The 13,613-nt window shown below is 34.4% G+C and overlaps 1 pseudogene; it reads right to left on the minus strand.

The window, feature by feature from the left end:
• Positions 1–1,171: 1,171 nt before the first annotated feature.
• Positions 1,172–3,983, minus strand: LOC143571961 (cytochrome P450 Tp4149-like; annotated as a pseudogene).
• Between the last annotated feature and the right edge of the window lie 9,630 nt (positions 3,984–13,613).

The raw sequence follows: 13,613 nt of genomic DNA on the forward strand, positions 1-13,613 counted from the left end.
TGGGAACCTTTTGCAGCATTGCAATTTAATTTTTAGCCCTTGAAGTGACTTTATGACCATTTAGGCCTTTAACTTCAAAATGGCCATTTTTGGCATGAAAGTGTTAGGATGATACATGGCAGGACTTGGGGGCACCCCATGGTTCACTGCGACTGCGATCCGCCGATGTTACAGCTTTTACAATTGACATACTTTGTAGATCACTGGAGATGCTATAATATGCAAAAATCTCATAAATTAAGGCTGCTCGAACAAAAGTTCTTCACCGCTATAATCTCATGGATGTTTTATCCAAGTTGCAACAAATTAGTCACAATCGTGTTCAGCCTCATGGTGAACTCATCAATCGATTCGTTCTCATCCATAAAGTTCACGTCGAAGTCACTTATCAACGTTTGAAACTTCTCTTGTTCACTCATTCAACACTTATATGCATCGATCAGAACGTCTCCACACTTCCTTTGTTGAATCCTCTTCCACTAGCATAAGCATCACTTCCACCAAATCTACTTCATAAATCATGACCAATTTCATACTACCGTATCATTCTTTGACATCCTCATTATGCAATACAAAGCACACTCCTCGTGCTTTCATGTTCACCCGCATCTTCAAAGCCCATACAACACAATTCGACTTTGTAAGCATGGGGCACATAATGCATGCTAGCATTACCTTTTTCCCTAGAGTTTTATACTTCTCCTTCTACTTGTGATCTGCCTAGAAAATATAAACTTGCGATGGATGGACATGGCATATTGTTATGTATACACAAGGTGGCAACGTAGTGGGTCTTATAGCACTTCTTGGCTATTAAGTTATTTGTTTTGCCCTACCCTCTTTAGAAAAGTTACCTTCTACGCGAGAAAGTACTAGAGGCTAAAGCTAGAGGATAATTGACGGACCATGAAGTTAGTAGAAACAAGGATGATGTTAGTTGGAGAAAGTTGAATAGATTGCTAGATTACACTTGAAATAACTTCAAATTACAATGCTGAAAGTCGAAAGATTAATTTTCTACCTTTTATGAAGAAATACCATCTCCTATTTATTTTAAAAAAGACATTAAAGAAAACAAGACAGTGGGGGTAGTGGGAGGATGTAACTTCATCTCCACTATTCCATGTCCTAGAGACACATAAGTTGCCTTACAAATTCTTAACGATTAGGCTTCTTCCAGTGCTAGTTGAACTACATGGATTTGGTTTATACTCCACATTATAGAAGTTTACATTGTAAGAGAAACCATTAAAATCGAGGAATCGCCGAAACTAGGAGACTTGAGTTCCTATGGATTGTGATACCAAATGCTTCAGTCATGTCCAAATCCTCATTTTTTATTCCATTTGGCAACACCATATCAAACTTGTAAACAGCATTTGCTAATGCAAGCTCCATAATAGGTACACTAAATTGAATACCGGGGCATGTTCTTCGGCCAGCACCAAACGGAATCCATTCAAATTGCAACCCTTGGTAGCTAACAGAATTTTTCAAGAACCTCTCAGGCCGGAACTCATTTGGTTCTTCCCACAAGGAAGGATCTCTTCCTATCGCCCAAGCATTGATAATCACTTGTGTGCCAGCTGCGATATCATACCCCATTAGTTTTACATCTTGCATTGATTTTCGGGGAAGAAGAAGTGAGAATGGAGCATGCAATCGCAATGACTCTTTTATTATAGCTTTCATATAGGGAATTTTTTCCAAGTCCTCCTCGGAAATCATGGATCTTCCTTGTCCTACTTCTGTTACTTCATGTTGGAACTTTTTCATTACTCTTGGGTTTCTTATTAGCTCACTCATTGTCCACTCTAGACTTGTTTGCGTAGTCTCAGTTCCAGCTGCAAACGCCTCCTACGAGGAACACAATAAGAAGTTTCAAGATTACAATTGCTTCTTTTTTTACTTTACAAAATAAATGCTTTAATAACAAAAATATCACATTTTATCCCGAATAAATTATGCCTGGTAAATGAATTAATAGGCATGTGCCTGATAAATGAATGGGCATGTGCTTGTGATCGGAAGAAGAATCCCCACACGTTTTTAATTAGTTTTTTTCGTAGTGTATTTTGTCTTTTAAGAAAAATATACAAATTCGCTACTATCTATAGGACGAAATAAATAGTACAACATTCAGAAGATTGTTGCATGAAATAGAAAAAGGCATAATCACCAAGAAAATTAATAAAATAACCTTTGACCTTTGACAATTATCATTGAACTAGATCGGCGACGTGTGTAGTTTAGAGCATCAGATTTCAATCTGGCACAACAGATTATAATGTGTTGCAGGATGAACATTTATTTATTTTAGTTTCAACTAGTTCTTTTACTCGGCGCGTTGCGCTGAGCAGCTAACAAAACTCTAGCATTGAAACTCGAGTGTTGGTAAAACCCGAGTGTTACAATGATGAGTCAACACGAATTCGGTTAGTATCAGTTATTTTATTAGGTTATAGACATCGTTGGTAAAGTTTGAGCGTTAAAGCCCAAAAGATTAATTCGTCAATTTAACTTATAAAAATATTAGCATATAAAAAAACAACATATTTAAAACGATGTTTATTTGGTCGGCAAACCCGGGAGGTGGAAAATACAAGCGTTGTCGGTCTCGGTCATTGTGGCAGTAATTCGACACGATTTCAGTCGGTTTTGATCACGCTCGTTATGGTACTAGAGCTAAAAAATGAAAAAAATATATATAAATTTGAAGGTGAACTGATGGTCGGGGGCGTCGGACGGTAAACTTGCGCGTTGGTAAAAGCCGAGCGTTGTCAGTAAAAGGTGTTGAAAAGGCGATTCTACTCGAATTTGGTCGGTTTCCGCTAACTTCATTATGGTACCGGAATGAAAACAAAAAAAAAATTGACATTTAGTCGGTTTCCCTTACGTTCGCTATGATAACTAAACTAAATAAAACAGATTAAAAATTACAAACTAATACGGTGCCGCCAAGTGGCCCAGCAGGCAGGGCACTTGCGGCACCAAAGTTCTATTTTATATATATTAGTAACAGTAATTAGTAATAGTAATAGTAATTATTGCTCTTAATTTCAAAGAAAGATGGAGAAATGAGAAATCATTCCATGATGAGCGCTTTAATGGAATCTCTTTGAAGGGTAAAGCCAGATGTGTCATCCTTTTGCGGATCTAGTAAAATGTCAACGAAGTCTTCTTCTTCGTTGCTTTTAGCATCCTCTCCTTTTTCTCTTGTTTATATGCTCCTCAATAATTCTTTCAAGAAACTCATCAAATTCTTCAGCTACCTTTTCTGCCCTTCCTACGGAACCAATGACTTTATCTATCCATGATAACCATGGAATATAACTACCAATATTAAAGACACTAAACGTCTCCACAAATACACACAATAACTTTTTGTACTTTGGCCCATCAAGTTTCCTTCCAAGGGCAACCCTGCTAATTATGTTATTTGTTAGTGAAGAAAATATCGACCCCATATCAACAGTAGTCCCACAACTTTCTCCAAGCACCTGAATCATGTCACCGATCTCGGTTTCTCTCACTTTTCGGTACGACTTAACTCGTGTGGTACTTAGAAGCTTGAGCACCACAAGGCTCTTCAACTGCCTCCAGTATTCCCCATAAGGAGCAAATGATATGCTCTTAGAGTCATAGAGCAGTATGTTGGGAATAGCTAAGCTTGGTCGGCTACAAAATGAGAGATCATGGGTTTTCATGATCTCTTTGGCTGCTTCAGCGGAGGATGCTACAAGTGTGGGGATGCAACCAAGGTGAAGGAGCATGAGTGGACCGTATTTATGGGATAATATTTGGAGGTTCTGATTAGGGTTTGACCCTAATTGGTGGAAGTTTCCGATTATGGGAAGCTTTCGTGGTGATGGCGGTATGTTTTTCCTATCTGTGGTATCAGAGAAAATCCATTTGATAGAAATGCAAATCACTAAAGTGATGCATGAAAACAGGAGGAGAGTTAAGGATGAAAACATTTCCATGCTTCTCTCTCTAAGTTTGTGGATTTTTTGTACCCAATGTCTCATGAAAGCATGTGAATATATAGCAACAGTTCTCTATCGCCCAGTGTTACAAAGGGAGAGATAGTTAACCAAAAGGACCGTTAGTCCGTTACGTCGCTATCACATAAATAGTGAGACAATTTATAGTAGCGGAGCTTTAACTAACAAAGTTAATTTATAATCATTTTGTTTTATATAAATATATGAATTGATGAGTCTGATTGGTTGGATTAACTATGGTCTCACCTAGGGTTGTTCTTCGGGTTTCGGGTTTTACGGGTAGGGTTCTTTGGGTTACAAAGTTTTATAAATCTTGAACCAAAACCCAATCCAAATCTCTCACGGGTTTTTCGGATTTGGTTTTTTTTTAGTTGGTTAATTAGGTTTCGAGTATCTTAGAAAAAAAGACAAAAATAAAAACTACAATACTAAAATTAACAACATATTCTTCTTTATTGAAACGTAAATAACCAAATAATAAACTAACATAACCTAATAAACAATTCAAATGAAGAGTAAAAAAAATTACAACCATAGTCGTCTTCAATCAGGCGTGATTTAGTTGTTCAAGTACGGTTGCTAAGTCATAAACGGAAAACATAAATTGACAATAAAAGTCGATTCGTAATAGGTAGAATGACAACAATTTATTAGGGCTTAGTCTATTATACCTAAAAATATATTTGTTTTTAAAACTAAAAGTTTTTTGGGTTTTTTGGGTTGACCCAAAAACCATAAATCAGACTCAAGATCCAACCCGAATTACTTCGGTTCGGGTTCAGGCTAGTCTTTTCTCGGATTTGAGTTTTGCAGGTCGGATTAGTTCAGGTACGGGTTTTCTCGGGTCCGATTTAAGATAAAAGTGACACTCCTAGTCTCACAATCTGGAGCCCCTTTGGTCATTACTCCATTAGATTGCCTCAAGGACTGATCCCCTAATAACAGCCCAGCCTTCAAAGATTGTAATAGTTTGGGTGTTAGTTAAAAAATGGCGTGGCACCCGTAACCCTTAACTCTAAGTCAATCATCATATAAGGCATAAAATATTACATTGAACAATGTGCATCTAGTATCTTTAAACTAAATAGCTTGAAAGATTCCATCTTTTAAAAACTATGAAAATTAACCACTATCAACCAATCATAAATACTTTTTTATTTATAAAGGGCTTAAACGTAATCTGTCATCGTATGCTATAGGAATGTGTCAATCTCTCCGCATAAATTAAAAGTTTAAAACTTAATTGTTTAATTAACATAACCGCTATTTAACCTAATTGTTGATAGGCAACAAGTGTCACGATCGTCATTAAAATCAAAAGGGATTAAGCATTGAAGATGTGGAATCTGTTGAGAGAAATATTCATGCTTCATTTTAGCGATGAATTTCTTTTATTATCTATGTAGCTTGAACCCAAAACTTCTAAAACTCTCTTCACACAAAGTGTTAACGTTTTTCCAATTGAGCACCAACTTATACCATATTCTTAGATTAATCAATTAAAAATTATTTATTATTTTTTAATGACCGCAAGCTACTAAAATAAACAAATGTTTAACAAAGAGATGATTAATGTCTTTTGGATTACATCGAAACAGAAGGCAAGCGGGTAACAAGTTGCGCCGCTACCCATTTTTGAATCGCAAAACCCAATCTTTTAAAACAAGGCGGCTGAGTCGATCTCGTATATTTGATGAAAACAATTGTTGAAAATATTATATTCCACAAAAAATTATTTACTGTTTAAATCTAAATGTAAACAATTCTTGATTGTTTTTCAGTAACAATTAATTAATTATATATATACAGTATAATTAGAAGGTTTGGTGCCAAAAAGATTTTTTTTGATTATTTTATGTGTTTTGTTTTGTTCTTATGTAAATTATTTTGGTTTCTAAACAATTATGATATGTTGTTGAGTTGGTTGTGGCTAAATTTCTAAGGCTTAGGAACAGAAGCTTTTCTAATGCAGGTTCGAGGAGTAGGAGTTTTAACAGATTTCTTTTGTTTTTGTTTTTTGTTTTTCTTTGAACGGATTTTTTGCTTCTTTTTTTTTAATGTTTTTTTAGTTATTTAATTTGTATATTTTTTTAATATGTTAATTTAAATAACACTTTTTGTGTCGCAAGTGAGCCGTTGGGCCGCTTGGCAACACCTTATTGGTGCAAGAGATTTTTTTGTTTGACTTAGTTTCAGCCTGTAACGGACGTAAAGAAAACCAATCGAATGTCAATTTTGTTTTTGTTTTGTATTTTTTTTTGTTTTTCATTAGTTCCGGTAACTTAATAAATGGGCGGAATTCACGTAGACTCACCATGTTTGTGTTAGTTCCAATATTATAACGAATTTAATGAAAATCGACCGAATGCTAATTTTGTTTTTTTAGTACCGGTACCGTAATGAACGTGACGGAAGCGGGTCAAATTTGTGTAGACTCAGCGTCTCAACGCCCGGGATCAATAACAGTCGGGTTTTATGGTTTTCCCAATGCTCAAGTTTTACCAACTAACGTCACCTTGTCCGCCTCAATTTTTATATATTTTTTGTTTTAGTTCCGTTACAACAGTGCATGTAACCGAAGCCGACTGAATTCGCGTCGACTTACCGCCTCAACATTTGGAACCGACAACGCTTGTATTTACCACCGCTGATATTACAGACCTGCCCGACGCAACGCGCCGGGGAAAACTCTAGTTATATATAATAACTGATAAGTTTAGCGATGCAATCATGTGATTGGTCCACATGACCTCACATGGTTGGTCGGCCTTTTTATTTATTTTTTGTTTTTAAGTTGTAAGGTGCGGGCTTTTTACACCGCTTTATTCCGTCAAATTGTTCCAGCCGAATTCGTGTTAGCTTGCGGTCGCAACGCGCGTTTTTTTTCCGCGACTTTTTTTTTGTCCGTCCATTCTGGACTAATCCGCGTTAGTTCGTGGTAACAATGTGCTCATATTTTTTTTCACCGCAGTCTTTTTTATTTAAATATGATAGTTTTTTGTATTAAGAGTGTGAACGAGTTAGAGTTTGACGACGCAACCACGTGATTGGTCCACGAGGTCTCACGTGGTTGGTCGGCTTTATTTATTTTTTGTTTTTAAGTTGTAAAACGCAGATTTTTTTATACGGTTATGTGTCGTCAAATGATTTCGGCTGAATTCGTGTCGGCTTCAGTCGCACACGCGGTTTTATTTGCCGCGACCGTTTTTTGTCTATCCATTCTAAACGAATCCGTGTCAGTTCATGGTCACAAATCACGTATAGTTTGGTTTTCACCAGCGGTCTTTTTTTTATTTAAATATGTTAATTTGTTGTATTAAGAGTACGGATGAAATAACTTATTGCTTTAGTTTCGATGTCGTAACCCAATACCGAATGAACTCGTGTCGGTTTGCCACCACGACACATGGTTTTCTTTGTATGATTTAGTGCCAACAACGTCGATTCTGACCGAATTCGCGTTAGTTAGCAAGTGCAACGCGTGAGTTTTTTATCACGTTTTTTTGTTTGTTGATTCCAGAATCAACGAATTCGTATCAGTTCGTAACTGCAACGCGTGTGTTTTTTTTTGTTAGCCGCATTTTCTCTATATTTTAAATATATGTTAAATTGTTGTATTTAGATGTGGAAGAATTTATGTTTTGCCTTACTTTCGGCACCATAGCCATCTACCAACTGAACTTTCATCCGTTTGCAACCGCAAAGCGTACTTTTGTTATGTTAATTTGTTGTATATAGACATTAACAAAGTTTTTTTGGGGTTTGTTTCTGGTTTCGTAACCTGACACCGATCAAATTCACCTCAACTTGCGGTCACACCGCATTGTTTAATAAGTTGTATGGGTATGATTGTTAATAACATCAAACCGGCGCAACACGTCTGGAATCTATCTAGTTAAATATAAATTGAATCTACTAGATCTAATAGATATTATATTTTATATTGTGCTAATGTTTTCCCATCTCTTAGCTGTGCATCAACATTTAAAATTTTACCTAAATAAGGTTTAATTATTATTCATCTGATGTTCATGTGTCTAGTTTCATATTGATGATTTAACATTCAATTTTGCATTTCTTTTTCTTGGTTATTATACACACATGTATATAACGTCAAACAAATATGTAGTTGCTGTTAAATTATTAGATGTATGTAACATTATACATATATGTGTCTATTACATTATTAGATATATGTAACATTATACGTAGTAACTTTCACAAGCTACACATATGTAGCCCGTCGAGTTATATTAGGGCTATTAATTTATGACATGGAATTATTAATACGACATGACACATATTTTAACAGTTTGAGTTTGAGCTTAATATGTTTTGTGTCTTAAACATGCTGACACGTTTAAGACATGTTTAAATCCGTGTTCTAACAGGTTTAAAGAGTTGTTAACCTGTTAGTAACAGGTGCATATTTTTAGTTTATAAAAAATAAATAGATATACACTTCTAAAGTCATACTTACATACGACGTTTCACTCATGCCCGTTAGATATTATATTTTTAATGGATGTTATGATTTGTTTCTATAGTTTTTTTTGTTTGAAGTTTTTTTTAGAACCGCTTTTATTAAACCAAAACTAGCAAAAGCTAGCAATAAAAACAAAATAGTTACATTATAAGAAGAGGATTTGTGGATTTAAACCAAACCAGAACAGCTTTTAGAACATCTTTTGTTTTTTGTTTTAAGTTTTTATGGATTTGTGGTTTTTTGTTTCAAATATGCTATGAATTATGTACTAATTAAGACTTTTATGCTTGTTTAGAAAGTTGTGTTTCATCGACATGTATTATTAAATTGTGTCTTTAAACAGACCTTTTAACAGGTCTTAATTGGTTATACTATTACTAAATAGGTTCATGTTCGTGTTTGAAAAATGACATGATTAGTTATCATGCCGTGTTCATATTTAATACCACCGACTATCATGCATTATCATGTCATGCCTGACATGCTATAATAACCCTAAGTTGTATATGTATATGTAACATGATATACATAAACGTATATATATATGTATCTACTACAACTTAAACTTATGTAGCTCATTGGTAAATGTGGGTTTTCAGTGAGAAGAAATATGAATTTTTTATTGCTACTTATCAAGTTTATTTATTTATTCATTTTTTTTTTGACAATGAGTCAGGAGATATGAGATAGGGGAGATAATTTATGGTTGTTTACAAATCGTGAGGGGTGGGGTGGGGTGGGGTGGGGTGGGGTGGGGTTTATAAGGCTATTTACTATGAAGGGGTCATCATCAGTTTTTCACATAAGAAATGTAGCTTCGAAGCTCTTCTTCTTCACGTCCCTAGGTGGTGTGAGCGCCCCAATATATACACATATGTATATGAGAGTGTGTGAAGAAATGGTGCTTCGAAGCCCTTCCCCTTCGCGTCTCTCGATGGTGTGAGCGCCCCAATATATATACATATATGTATATGAGAGAGAGTGTGTGTGAAAAGGGGATGAAGAGCGCCGGTCATTTCAAAACGCCCACCCCCCCCCCCCCCTTCGCAGGGCCGGCTTCGAGAATTTAAATGCCTCGGCCGAGCCGAAATAAAAAGGCCCATATGCCCCATAAGAAATAACGAAATACATGAGCTAATTTTTTTAATGACGATTAATATTATGGATAAAAAAAGTTTGGGCCCAACAACTTGAAAATGATTAAGATTCATACATATTTTATAATTTTGTTTTTAAATATATATATAATAAATTTGGCCTTGAAAATTACGGGCCTCTGATAAACATCTGGCTCGCACTACTCTAGGGTCGGCCAAGTTGTTTACCATGTTACTAGAACTCCAAGATAACAATATGTATGCGTGTTATTAAAACTGAGAAATCTTTTGATTAGAAAAATATTGTTAACTAATAATTCAATTATATATTTTGTTAAAAGTATAGATAATGGTTAAAGTAAAATCAAATATGAATAGTATAAAAAATTTCTTAATTTCCTATTATGTTAAAAGGATAAAAATACTTTATAAAAGTCAAATAGAATTTTTATTTTAAAATTTATTACAATCCTACTCATTTCCTTTTTTTCATTAAAATATTATGTTAATACGTAAATAATAGTAGCTTATAGCTTATAACCTTATAGGTGAGAAAATCATTTCTATTATCACTTCATCTTTCCAATATACCTTATTCTTGTCACGGTATAACCGGTTCAACCGGCCGGTACGTACCAGTTTTTAAAACATTGCTCTTCGGTCACCAGAAAATTTTCCGACTTGTCTTTTTCATTTTTTTTTCTCTTAGTTCTACTACTTTGTCAACGATAGATTCAAAGGTCAAACTACCATAACTATGTCAACTCCCCGGTGGTTCCAAAGTGCCCCCGAAAAAGCCGTGCCCCGGCCGGGTGTCCGGCTTGCACCACCCTAGAGACGGCCATGCCCCTTCGCCATCCTCTTCTCCGTGCCCCGCAGTTGTGTTTCACGCCCTTAACGCTCCCTTCTCCGCACGCCCATAACGTGGAGTCTAATTAAAATAAAAAATAAAGATCAGGAAACAAACTTCTAGTTATCTTTCAAATTAACAAAAAGGTGATCGTTGGCTGGTCAAATATATGGGATCGAGCCACTGTTTGAAATGAAATTTTCAAAGGGGTTAGTACAACTTGGCAACTTGGGTATAATTAGAATATAACTAGGAACGCCCCGTGCTTCGCGATAGGACCATTAAATCAAACAAAAGAAATATATGTAAAAAAGTTAAAACTATAAATGCTTTGTAAGTCAATGTGAAAGCAGCCTGTGTTGGGTTATGACATCAAAATAACAAAAGAACTAAATTTGTCAATACAATATACAACAAATTATCATATGTAGAACCAAAAAAACAGGCACGTTACATCTGTGAACCGATGTAAATTCAATTGGTATCGCGGTACCAGTACAAATTCGTAAGCATAAATTAGTAAGCAAATTATATAAAAAAAACATATTTTAAATGCGTGGTATCAAACGTCGAAACACGGATATAAAAACATGTGATGATGGGATATTCTTAAATCAAGAAAAAAGTTTCGGTCATTGTAAAGACGAACTATAAGAAATACGAAATCAAAGTTTAAGAAAATCATTTAACCATCAAATAAAATATGTGAAACCGACACTTGATCAAGTTAGTTTTATTTGTAGTTTAGTAGCTCTAACTCTAAGTTATAAAATATTAAGAAAGTAAATTGTAAATCCGTAGTATTTATACACCAAGTTAATTTATTTGTAATTTAGCTCTAAATCTAATCAATAAAATATTTAAAAAAAATAAATAGTAAATTGAATAGTGTTTGTGTGAGGAGGAGTAGATCTCATTTTTAATATATACTGTAATATCTATAGTTCGACTCTTCTTCTTTTAAATGATTTACATCTTCATGGTTTTCATTTTCATTTAGGGATACAATCAATTGCAGATTCGCGTCCGTCTTCGTCCATCAGAATACGAATTATCTACATTTTATAATTTAATCCAATGCATCGTTGTCCATGATACACGTTACGAAGCATGCATTACACATTGTATTATTGAGACTATGAATTATTAGATTTATTATTAATTTCATTTGTCTTTGTCCATGATACACATTATGAATTTTTTAACTTGCATGATACTCGTGACTCGTGAATTTGTCTTCATCCATGAAAAACACTCTATTAAATATTAACGTTTTATTATTTACCGTTACGGTTAAGGTCCGGGACAAAAAAAATAGAAGGAAACAATTGGATATTTTGGAGAAAGGGAAAATTAAAATAAGAGACAAAAATAAGAAGTTTAAAAATAAAATAAACCAGAGAGAATGTAGAGAGGAAACCGTTCGTGCATTTGAAATCATAATAAATGTGTCATATACATAAGATATATATACAACACCAAAGCCCATAAAGCATTGGGTCGGGTCATAGATGTATGTGTTTATAACACTTCTCCTCAGACATTTATAATATACACTATCAACATTATTATACTACCGGATAATGTTGGCTAGGTTTTTTTGAACTGATATTAATTAATACTTCAGGATTAGTTATGCTGTCAGTTGTCTCATTAAAACCTTACTAAGAAAACCTAGTGGGACAAAACTTAGTTAAGGAAAAAGAGTACAACGTGTGTATTTCTCCCCCTCAATTGAGCATAATCTCAAAGTCTTTGGAAACCAATCTCATATCATTGTTGCTTGACTTGCTTTTGAGGTAGTGGTCTCTTGTAAGTATTGGATCACTGACCTTCACGAATGAAAGCATCTTTGAATTATAGTCGAGCACAGTGCAAGTCTGATGGATATCCCGCATAAACATAACATGGGATTCTGTATTTTCTTTATGGAACAAATCCATGTCTCAAGTCATTTAAAGGATACTAACTTATCATTTAATACGCTTAACGATGTTATCTCGTTAAAAACTTTGCTAGAAAAACCAAGTGAGACAAAATCGTAGCTAAGGAAAAAAATCGTGCATCGCGTATTTTATATAATAAACAACATGCTTCTAGGATAATATTAAATTGGTACTTCAGGACCTATAAGATAAACTGATGCTACTGGATCATTTATGTTGCTCATAAAAAACCTTACTAAGAAAACATCTTAAGACAAAACTTAGTTAAGGGAAAACGAGTACAACGTGGTAGAATAGAATCAACTTTCACTAGCACATATATTAATAACGCAATATTCAATCTCGTAATATTTACAAGATACATTGAGGCATTGATCTCATTTAACTATAGTAAGTCTAGACCAAGTACATCTTCGCCCTCTTCTTTGGGATGGTAAAGATTTATATGTGCATCTAGAGATCAAACAATCTTTAGTGTGCTTAGTGAACCAACTTTATCCGTTATTAAAATATGTTAATATCTTCTGGATGCAATTTGATTAACAAACAAATATGCAATTACGCATATACTCGAACGGCTGGTCGAGGATTAATTTAGTTGCGTTGAGTTATTTCATATCAAAATTTTCTCTTAAATAGTTCGACAGTGTCTCTCTATAATGTAGGACATCATCACTGCAAACTTCGATTATACGAAATTTTAAGAATGAAATTTTGATAGATAGAACATCAAACATAGTTGTTTGTACCACATACGACTAGTTTTATTAGGACATCATCACTGTAAACTTCGATTATACGAAATTTTAAGAATGAAATTTTGATAGATAGAACATCAAACATAGTTGTTTGTACCACATACGACTAGTTTTATTAAGACATGAGAATTTTAAAATTTATAACATATCTCAGGGGTACTTTTTTAATGCTTCAAGCATTTTTTATCCATACAAGGATATTCATGTAAATGTAATGTTCAATTGCCACGTACAAATATACAGTGATAACATACATAACTTTTATCGAAGGTCCTTCTGAGATTGCAAGGCTGATTAAAACATCTAATGATTATTGCATCCACTACAAGGGAATACTTTTCCTCATAATCAACTACTGGAATTTGGGAAAACAACCATTGTGTTACAAGTCGTGCCATTCATCGCAAAATCTCATACTTTTTCGTTTCTTTTATATATAAAGACGCCCATTTATAACCTACTGGTTTGACGT

This window comes from Bidens hawaiensis, unplaced genomic scaffold, assembly GCF_021521415.1.
Source record: "Bidens hawaiensis isolate Kalapana, Puna unplaced genomic scaffold, B.hawaiensis_p1.1 tig00025638_1, whole genome shotgun sequence".
Lineage (NCBI taxonomy): Eukaryota > Viridiplantae > Streptophyta > Magnoliopsida > Asterales > Asteraceae > Bidens > Bidens hawaiensis.